The sequence below is a fragment of the Mastomys coucha genome, unplaced genomic scaffold, assembly GCF_008632895.1.
Source record: "Mastomys coucha isolate ucsf_1 unplaced genomic scaffold, UCSF_Mcou_1 pScaffold19, whole genome shotgun sequence".
Taxonomy (NCBI): domain Eukaryota; kingdom Metazoa; phylum Chordata; class Mammalia; order Rodentia; family Muridae; genus Mastomys; species Mastomys coucha.
In genome coordinates this window covers 9,703,524-9,714,819 of record NW_022196901.1, presented here as the reverse complement: position 1 = coordinate 9,714,819, position 11,296 = coordinate 9,703,524, and the positions used below count along the sequence as shown (strand labels likewise).

Here is an 11,296-nt window from a genome sequence, read left to right as displayed (position 1 = left end):
GTTTTGTATCTCCAGGGTTGTCTCTCTTTCTGATTTCTTTATTCTTTCTATTTCCATTTTTAGGTTCTAGATGGTTTTGCTCATTTTCTTCACCTGTTTGATAGTGTTTTCCTGTAGTTCTTTAAGAGATTTTTGTGTTTCCTCTTTAAGAGCTTCTAACTCTTTACCTGTGTTCTCCTGTATTTCTTTGAGGGTGCTATTTATGTCTTTTTAAGGTCCTGTATCATCATCATGATAAGTGGTTTTATATCTGAATCTTGCATTTCCTGTGTGATGGTGTGTCCAGGACTTGCTATGGTGGGAGAATTTGGTTCTGATGATGCCAAGTGATCTTGGTTTGTGTTGTTTATTTTCTTACACTTGCCCCCCAGCATCTGGTTAACTCTAGTGCTACCTGCCCTTGCTAAATCTGACTGGAGCCTGTCCTTCCTGTGATCCTGGTTGTGTCAGAACTCCTCAGAATCAAGCTGACTCTGTGATCCTGTGATTCTGGGATCCTAGGATCCTGGGCTTGTTAAATCACCTGGGGTGTGGCTTTCTCTGTGTATTGTGGGACTGGCTGCCGAGCTTGTGCCCAAGGTGTGCTCTGGACCCCAGCCCAGACAGACCAGAAGGAACCTGAGTCACTGGGCTGGTGGATTTCCTGTGTGCCTGGTCCCACTGGACCTGGTTACTACCAGTGTTGGGACACATGCTGGTTCCTGCTCACCTCTGATCCTGGTTGTGTCCCCTGTGAAGCTTCTATGCCTCAGTGTAGGAGAATGCCAGGGCCAGGAAGCAGGGAGGGTATGTTGGTGAGCGGGGTGGGGTGGGGGGGTGGGGGGGGAACAGGGGCTTTTTTAGGAGGGGAAACCAATAAAGGGGATGTCATTTGAAATGTAAATAAAGAAAATATCTAATAAAAAATGGAAAAAATGATAATGGATGTGCTCCTCCCTTGACTGTGGACCTTTCACAGAAGTACATCCATGTTCAAACTGTGTGCTATAAATATATATAGCCTGTTTCACATCAATTACACAGCAATAATATACCTGAACTTGTTTTTTTTTTCCTCCAGAGGGGAAACTTGGAGAGGAGATATCATTTAAAATGAAAAATAAAGAAAACATCTAATAAAAAAAAAAAGAGTAGCAGCCAAAAAACAAACAAACAAACAAACAAACTTGTTCTTCATATGTGTAAATTATGATTTTTCTCTGGAAAGATATTTTAGGAGATTTCCCATTGAAATCACATTTTACAGGATAAAATGATATCAATGAAAAGCATTGCATCCTTCCGGTCTGTCTGGGCTGGTGTCCAGAGCAGACCTTGGGCGCAAGCTCTGCAGCCCGTCCCACAACACCCAGAGGAAGCTCCACTCCCAGGCATTCTGACACACCCAGGATCAGAGGTGAGGAGGAATCAACATCTGTCCCAACACTGGGAGTAACTGGAACCAGCAGGACCAGGCACACAGGAACTCCACCAGCCCAGTGACTCAGGTACCTTCTGGTCTGTCTGGGCTGGTGTCCAGAGCAGACCTTGGGCACAAGCTCCACAGCCAGTCCCAAAACACACAGAGGAAGCTCCACTCCCAGGTGATGTAACAAGCCCATAGGATCCCAAAATCACAGGATCATAGAGGCAGCTTGACTCTGAGGAGTTCTGACACAACCAGGACCACAGGAAGGACAGGCTCCAGTCAGATTTAGCAGGGACAGGTAGCACTAGAGTTAACCAGATGGCGGGGAACAAGTGTAAGAAAATAAACAATACAAACAAAGGTCACTTTGCATCATCAGAACTCAATTCTCCCACCATAGCAAGTCCTGGACACATCATTACACCAGAAAAGCAAGATTCAGATATAAAATCATTTCTCATGCTGTTGATACAGGACTTTAAGAAAGGCATAAATAGCACCCTCAAAGAAATACAGGAGAACACATGTAAACAGCTAGAAACTTTTCAAGAGGAAACACAAAAATCCCTTAAAGAACTACAGGAAAACACAATCAAACAGGTGAAGGAAATGAGCAAAAACATCTAGAACCTAAAAATGGAAATAGAAACAATAAAGAAAACAGAAAGAGAGACAACCCTGGCCATACAAAACCTACAAAACAAATCAGGAGTCATAAATGCAAATATCACCAACAGAATACAAGAGATAGAAGAGAGAATCTCAGGGACAGAAGACACCATAGAACACGTTGACACAACAGTCAAAGAAAATGCAAAAAGCAAAAAGCTCCTAACCCAAAACATCCAGGAATCCAGGACGCAATGAGAAGATCAAACCTAGAAGAGAGTGAAAACTCCCACTGTAATGGGCCAGCAAATATCTTCAACAAAATTATAGAAGAAAACTTCCCTAAGCTAAAGGAAGACATGCCGATAAACATACAAGAAGCCTACAGAACTCCAAATAGACTGGACCAGAAAAGAAATTCCTCCCATCACATAATAATAAAAACACCAAATGCACTAAACAAAGATAGAATTTTAAAAGCAGTAAAGGGAAAAGTTTAAGTAACATATAAAGGCAGGCCTATCAGAATTACAGTAGACTTCTCACCAGAGAGTATGGAAGCTAGAAGATTCTGGGCAAATTTCATACAGACCATACAAGAACACAAATGCCAGCCCAGGCTACTATATCCAGAAAAACTCTCAATTACTATAGATGGAGAAAACAAGATATTCCATGACAAAACAAAATTTACACAATATCTTTCTACAAATCCAGCTCTACAAAGGATAATAGATGGAAAACATCAACATAAGGAGCAAGACTACACCCTAGAAGAAGCAAGAAGGTAATCTTTCAACAAATCCATACAAACCTAATTCCACCTCTTACAACAAAACAACAGGAAGTGGCAATTACTTTTTCTTAATATATTAATATGAAAATTAATATTACCAACATATCCTAATCAAATGAAATCCAATAATATGAGGAATTAGAAATTTGTTGATTGTCACTAATGCTCTCTCTAATTTGGTAATTGGAGAAATAGGTCCAACATTGTACAATCTATATACACTTTCAGCTTGTTTGTTCATGACAGTATCTGGCTGTGTACATAAGGGTCTTGAAATCTTGCTTCTCCTATCTCAGCCTCTATTAGCTGTATTTTTTATTTCACATCTTTACACTATACTATGGTTTTCAGAACAGCTTATATATTTCAAAAGTATTTATATACCCAAAAGAAACATAGAGGATTATCTAGGGAGGTTATTTGTAAGAGAACAACAAAGAGTGAGACTGAATGCTTTGCTTAACGATTGTAACTATTGTATCAAGTGTGAAGAAGAGGACTGTATAAGTTACTCTTTCTCTGAGATGAATGCTTTTCCAAATTATCACAGCTAATGAACTAAATTCTTTCCCTCACCTAATGTCTGTGCCACCCTCCAAGCAGAACTATTGTTCACCGAAACAGTTGGTGAATGACTTTATGGATAGACCATCTTAATACCTACACCATTTCTTAAATGAATGTAACCTGTTCTCTGTGGGCTGAAAATAAAGTCACTCACTCAAATCAAATAGCTTTGACCATAGCAGGAAGTCTGTATCCAAAAATCGAGCCTACAATTCATTTCTTGGTGCACCAGAACTATCAACTCTCAGCTTAGCTATGATGGAAGTAAAATCCTTTGGTGATGTGAGGGTCATTGAAATACAGCCTTATTACAATGAAACCCAATGTCTAAAAATTGTTCTTATTTTGGGCTTGTACCACAGTAAGAGCCAAGATTTTAAACTCAACTAAATACAAAACAAACAAAAAGACTTTATATATTTATGTTCATTTAAGAAAATACTAGTAGTGATGTATTATTTTTAAGTATACAGTTAATATGTTTGGAGTTATTTAAAATTTATTTTGAGAAAAATGTATTTTCCCTATTGCTGTAGACAAGCATCTACATAAGACTGTTAAATTGATTGTTGTTTTATATCAAACAACTTTTATAATACTTATTTTTATTGTTATAATATTTTATAAATTTTAAGGAATATGACAAAAAGATATTGTAGGTATTGAAGGGGGGTCTCTGGGAGGAGTTGGGGTACAAAAGGGAAATAAGAAGGTGTTTTAATTCTATTTACTTAAAATGTTTTTAAATGTTAACAAATTCAGATAAATTCAAATCATGTAACTTTTCTCATCATTATGCAACAAAAGTTTTAAAAAAAACATTGCAACATTACCACATTTAAATCCCCATTTTATATATTTATTGATTGATTTTTTTGTGTTTTTTTATTGAAAATATATTCATCTCTCATACAGTACATTTTGGCCACAGTTTTCCTCCCTATACCCCTCCCAGCACCTCCCTTTCCCACTTCACTCCCCCTCCCCAGCTCTATTCCTCCTCTGTTTCCCTTCAGAAAAAAGCAGGCCTCCAAGAGAATACAATGAAATATGCTTTACATTTTGGAAGTGGGGAAGCTAAATGCTTCTTCTAGTTATCTATCACTATAATCATCCAGTTAACCCCAGGACTTATTTCACGCACTTTAGATTTCTTGGTTCTCTTTACTTTTGCAATTGCCTCCTACAATGATGAACTGTCTAGGAAGAGACCTTCAAGGAGAGCGTTGGCAATGGCAGCAGGCTGCCATCTGTTCATCAAGGACCAATGATGAAAATGTGCTCCCATGCATTTTGTAAAATGTCAACTTAGAATATGCTTTAGCATCTGTAGTTCTCCTTCCAATTCAGTTATTTAAATAGCTGATAGGATTAATATGTTTTCAGACAATTGCCCCAAATATTACTTTCTTATATAGTTTTGTAGCAGAATTTCTAATGTCACCAACCCAATAATCTTTATTTTTGAAAATATCTCAATAAAATTTTTTCATGCCTTATATTCTGAAATAGTTTTCTAAATTAATAGGAGATGGAAAAGCTACCTCTGTCCAGTGTTAGTAATTTTAATTTAAATTTTCATGTTTAGCCTGACTTTTGATAACTCACCAGATGATGTCTGTAGCAGACCCCATTGTCTCCATCTGTAGAATTCTTTTCCTCTCTGTCTCCTGTATATAGATTGGACGTTGATGTTTCCAAGCTCTGGATATGAATGTTGACTCAATCCCAGTATAGAGTGTTCCAAGAAGATGAAATTTGACTGGAGTAGGAGACACTTACTATTTTTTACCTTTTTGTTTGTAAAGTAAGTATTTAAAGCACTTTCCTGAAGACAAAACAAATGTCCAGAATAACACAGGGAAAGTGTGGAAATTGTAACATTGCTCCTGACCTTAGCTCAAGTCATCATGATGGAAGTACCATTTAGGCTGTAATACTCAGCATGTAGACAGGACTACCAAGCAAAATAAAAACAAAGACTTAATCCATCTAGGAAAGCCTTTAAATGCACTACCTATGCTTTTTGGCTTCTGTAGCTCTCCTTGATAACTGCTTTTTGGTAAATAAATTGTAGAAACACACAATATGGGTTTTGTGCTTAAAATCTCACCCTAAGAAAGGCTGGGTCCTACAATGGGATCCTAAACAGCCAGTGTAGTTGGAAGATGGCAAAAAGGAGACTTTTGTCTTAAACCTGTGCCCAGGCAGTCTTCTCTGATTGATACCCAACAATAGAAGTCACCTGATGCTTTGAAGACACTGCAATGCCAGTTATCCCTGAAATTTTCTTCCTCTCATACCCAACCATGCATGAGAATAAATATTGTCTACATTTTAAAAATTTCTTCTTGTACTTGTGTCAAAATTATGTGATCATCTTCTAGAGAACCAATTACTGGCTAAAGGCTCATCCATGATCCATGTGTTCACTCATTCTTTTATCCAGCATAAGCAGTACATTCTCTATCTTTACCTTGGACTCATGGGTAAATAAACTGAGAGCTTTATAGACTGCTATAACAAATGCAATTATCATTGATTGCTGCTGTACTCAAATGTTTTGTTCATTCATTTAAAAATTTTATGTTAAGTTTAAATTGATAGTATAGTACAGTGTGTCCTTTATATGACAGTGAAATATTTGATGTTCTGTGTTTTCATCTTATGCTGGGTCTTCTCTTTTAAAGAGTCATTTGACATCCCTGTGTATTTGTGTTATAACCTATAATTAAATGGATTATATAATAGACGTGTTCTTGAACTTTGGGTCAATGATTCCTTTAATAATTAATAAAAGCCATGCAGACCTTGCTCCAGAATAAAAATTAATTATAATTTCAGAATATTCATATATCACTTCATGACAATTATGGCTCAATAAATTCATTTATTCATGATATAATTAGCGATTTAGTGTCCATAACCAATGGCTATACTAAGTCCAGGGACAAAGAAGAAAAAAACATTACTGCTGCTATGAAACTTTCCCAAAAAGAGCAGTGGCCACATGCAAAACTTGACTATGGAAGAACTGTGGGGTCATGTTGAAGTGCAGTATTGCTTAGGGAGAGGTCATGGTGTGGTGGTATGAATGAAAATGACCCCTTTACACTCATAGAGAATGGCATGATTGAAGGTCTGGCCTTGTTAGATGAACTGTGTAACTGGGGCGGGGGGGGGGGGCTTTGAGGTTTCAGAAGCTCAACTCAGGCCCAATGTCACTCTCTCTACTTGTACCCTGCCAATCCAGATGCAGAACTCTCAGTGACTTGTCCAGCATGCTGCTGTATTTAGCAACATTATAATAATGGAACAGACCTCTAAATTTTAACTCAGCCCAATTAAATGATTTTTAAAAATTTTATAAATACTTTATAAGAATTTCTATGGTCATGGAATGTGTTCACAGCAATAAAACCCTAAGACAGGTGGTTAGGAAGTTTTGTGGTAAGGCCTTAGTAAAGATAACTAAGCAGACAAAAGAAATAGAAATAAGGATGAGAAATATGGCAAAGGGGTTGTAAACTGGAATAAATATTAATATAAGTTAATATTAAGGCAAGAGAAAAGGTGAAAGCAAGTTTAAGGGTTTGAACATTATATCTATAGCATTGAAGCTATTTCATAGTCTCAGGAAGAGATGAAACAGGATCAGTTTGTGCTATAAAATGGTGACTTCTGCTAAGGATCTAGAATTATTGAGAAAAGGTCAAAGAGACGATCTGTGACAGAAATTCAGGAAGGCGTGGCCTGACAGAAAAGAAGTGGTGATGCACAGGGGATCTCTGAGATTCCCTGTTCTTTTGTGTAAATGTCTATATGTAACTTCTATCCTGCACTGTGGAATCCATAAATAACATCAGTTTCCTCATTAGGTACTTCATCAGGTAGCTAAAAATAACTACCTCAAAGGGGTTTCAATTTATTTTATAAGAATAAATGTGGCAAAAAAAAAAAAAGAATAAATATGGCATGCTTGCAAAATACATACAGCCTGGTTTAAAGTTATTTGTGAGTATAAAATATTTATTGTTTTGACTATTGCTTATATTTTTGTTATTTATCCCCCAATTCTACCTTAACTTTAATTACTCGTGAGTTTTTCAAGAAATATATTGTGAAGTTGTGGGGTCTTTCCTATAGTCTGGCACTTGGAACTTACCTATAATCTTAACACTTGAAAGAGGCAAGAGAATCTGAAGTTCAAGAGAGAATACATTCCAATTCCAGCAGGACTCTAGCTCCTCAGGTACAGGACACACCAGACAGAAGGACAGGTGAATAGCCTGTGGTGGTTTGAATATACTTGGCCCATAGGGAGTGGTACAGTTAGGAGGTGTGCCCTTGTTAGTGGAAGTGTGTTGGAGTAGGCTTTGGAAGTCTCATATGCTCAAGTACTCATATGCTCATTGTAGAAGAGAGCTTCTTCCTAGCTGCCTGGGGATTCTAGTATCTCTTGGGTGCCTTCAAATCAAGATGCAGAACTCTCAGCTCCTTCTTCAGCATCATGTCTGTCTGTATGTTGCCATGCTTCCTGCTATAATACTGGACTAAACTTCTGAAACTCTAGCCAGCCCCAATTAAATGTATGCATTTTTAAGAGTTCCTTTAGTCATGGTGTCTCTCTATAGTAATGGAAAAACCTAAGACAGAGCCCCTGCCAGCTGAACTGGGACACTCCCTAGACTTGGTTCCCAAGGACCCATTTCAACCCTTCCCCCTACACTTACCCTTCCCCCATAGCCGTACTCTTGCTGCTGATTCCAGCAGGCTCCTGCTGCTGAGGCACAGGCCCTACCAGTCAGAAGAACAGACACCCCTGCTTCAACAAAGCCAATCTAGTTGCTGGAAGTCAAGCTCCCAAACTGGTCAGATTCCTTAGTGGATCAGTGGTCAAACGAGCCATCAGAAATCCAGACCACAATGAACAGAAGACCAAAAAGGGAATAGAAAACAAGGAACACCCACCCCACAAAGACAAACTGAGAAATCAGCATCTAAACCTATAATCATCCCAAACCTAAATGCCTAAACACTGGTATAAGAACATAATCAACAATAGTCAGGGCAATATGGCACCACCAGAGCCCAGCTATACTATAACAGAAAGACCTGAATATTTCAATCTTTTTAATCTTTTTTTTAAAAAGATTTATTTATTATTATAAATTAGTACACAGAAGAAGGTGTCCGATTTCATTATGAGTGGTTGTGAGCCACCATGTGGTTGCTGGGATTTGAACTCACGACCTTCAGAAGAGCAGTCTATGTTCTTACCCCCTGAGCCACCTCACCAGTCCTCTTTAATCTTTTTGATGTTGCTGTTTGTTTGTTTATTAATATTATTATTATTATTATTATTATTATTATTTGCTTATTTATTTTTCTTTTTATTCCCCTCCTGGTCCATCCTCCAACTGTTCCACATCCCACACCTCCTCCCCACACCCCTGTCTCCACAAGGATGTCCCTACCCCACTCCCATCCCACCGGACCTCTAAATCCCTGGGGCCTCCAGCTTCTTGAGAGTTAGGTGTATCTTCTCTGATTAAACTCAGACCCAGCAGTATGTGGGTCTGCTGGGTATGTGTTGGGGGCCTCATATTTGCTGGTATATGCTGCCTGGTTTGTGATCCAACATCTGAAAGATCTCAGGGTTTAGACTGCTGGTCCTCCTACAGGGTCGTCCTCCTCCTCAGCTTCTTCCAGCTTTTCCTGAATTCAATCACAGGGGTCAGCAGCTTCTATCTATTGGTTGGGTGCAAAAAACAACTTTATGAAGATAATAGAGGTCCTTAAAGAGGAAATTTCTTAAAATTCCTTAAAGAAATTGAAGGAAAGAAAAACAAAAAATTGGAGGAAATCAATAAATCCCTTAAAGAGTTCAAAGAAAGACAAGAAAAAGCAAACAGGTGAAGAAACCTGTCAAAGTCCTGGAAATGGAAATAAAAGCAATAAAGAAAACATAAACTGAGAGAATTCTGAAAATGGTAAATCTAGGTAAGCAAACAGGAATTACAGACCTGGAAGAAAGAATCCTAGGGGTTGATTATAGGATAGAAGAAATAGATTCATTGGCCAAAGAAAATGCTAAATCTAAAAAATTCCTTGCATAAAACATTAAGGAAATCTGGTTCTCTATGTAAAAAAAAAAAAAAAAACTAGGAATAGAAAGAGAAGAATCCCAGCTCAAGAACATATAAAATATGTTTAACAAAATCATAGAAGAAATTTTTTTCTAACCTAAAGAAGGATATGCTTATAATGGTTACAAGTAGCTTACAGAACACCAAATAGATTAGACCATAAAGAAAAAGTCCCATTCCACATAATAGTCAGAACACTAAACATATAGAAGAAAGGAAGAATAGTAAAAGCTGCAAAGGGAAAAGGCCAAGTAACATATAAAGGCAGACCTACTAGAATTACACCTGACTTTTTAATGGAGACTCTAAATGCCTAACGACATCTAAAAGGCTTGAAATGCTAAGAGACTGCTGTACCTAGCAGTCAGCAAAGACTACTAAGCCTAGAAATACTTTCAATCATGATAGATGGAAAAAAAATTCATGATAAAAGTCAAATTAAACAATATCTATCCACAACTCCAACCCTATAAAAAGTATTAGAAGGAAACCTCCAGCCCAAGAAGCTTAACTACTCCCATGAAATCACAGACAATAAGTAATTTCAAACCATCAAATTCCAAAGAAGGAAAACACACACAAACACACACATGCACACACCCCACCAACCACCAGCATCACTACCACCACAACCACCACTACCACCAAACCACCACTACCACCAAAACCATGTTAAAAAAAATAGCATTAGGAATTAACAATCATTGTTCACCAAAATATCTCAACATCAAGGGACTGAACACTGCCTCCCACCTGCCCCACAGTAGAGGCTAACAGAATGGATCCATTGTTCTGCTATAGACAGGAAATACACCTAAACATCAAAGATAGTTATTACCTCAGAGTAAAGGATTAGAAAATAGTTTTCCATGAAAGCGGACCCAAGAAATAATCTGGTACAACTATTCTAATACCTAACAATGCAGACTTCAAAAAAAAAACTTAATCAAAAAAATTGATAAGGACATTTCATACTCTTCGAAGGGAAAATCCACCAAGATGACAACTCAATTCTTAACATCTATGGTCCAAAGCAAGAACACCAACATTTGTAAGAGAAAAATTGCTAAAACTTAAATCACACATTAAACCTCACACATTAATTCTGGGAGACTTCACTACCTAAAACTCACCAATCAACAGGTAATCTAGACAAAGCTTAAACAGAAATAATGGAGCTAACAAATATGAATCAAATGGACCTAACATTTCAACAGAACATTTCACCCAAACACAAAAAGAATATACCTTCTTCTTAACTCATCCAAGAACATTCCCAAAAAATGACCACATTCTTGATCACAAAGCAAGTCTCAACAGATACAAGAAAATTGAAATAACCCCCTATATTCCATAAGTTCATAATGGAATAAAGCTGGACTTCAACAACAAAAGAAACAACAGAAAATCTACAAACTCATGGAAACTGAAGAACTCTCAATTCAATGACAACTTGGTCAAGGAAGAAAGAAAGAAAGAAATTAAAAATCTCTTAGAATTCAATAAAAATTAATTCAGAACATATGCAAACTTTGGGACTCAATAAAAGCAGTACTAAGAGAAAAGTTCATAGCTAAGAGGAAAGTTCCAAGTGTCATCATAAAGAAATTTGTGAGATCTCATAGTAGCAATGTTACAACACAACTGAAAGCTCTAGAACAAAAAGAAGCAAACACAACCAAGAGAGACAAGAAATTATCAAATACAAGCCTGAAATCTACAAATCAGAAATAAATATAAAGACTTATTGAAACAAAAAAATATAAA

General features: G+C 37.3%; 1 long non-coding RNA gene across 1 annotated transcript in view; it reads left to right on the top strand.

Annotated features, from left to right (window-relative positions):
* Positions 1-5,464, top strand: part of LOC116097400 — a 35,338-nt gene extending 29,874 nt beyond the window's left edge. Inside the window, exon 5 of the long non-coding RNA XR_004121402.1 lies at positions 5,061-5,464. This is a non-coding gene — a long non-coding RNA (uncharacterized LOC116097400). The remainder of the gene's footprint in view (positions 1-5,060) is intronic.
* Positions 5,465-11,296: the final 5,832 nt, after the last annotated feature.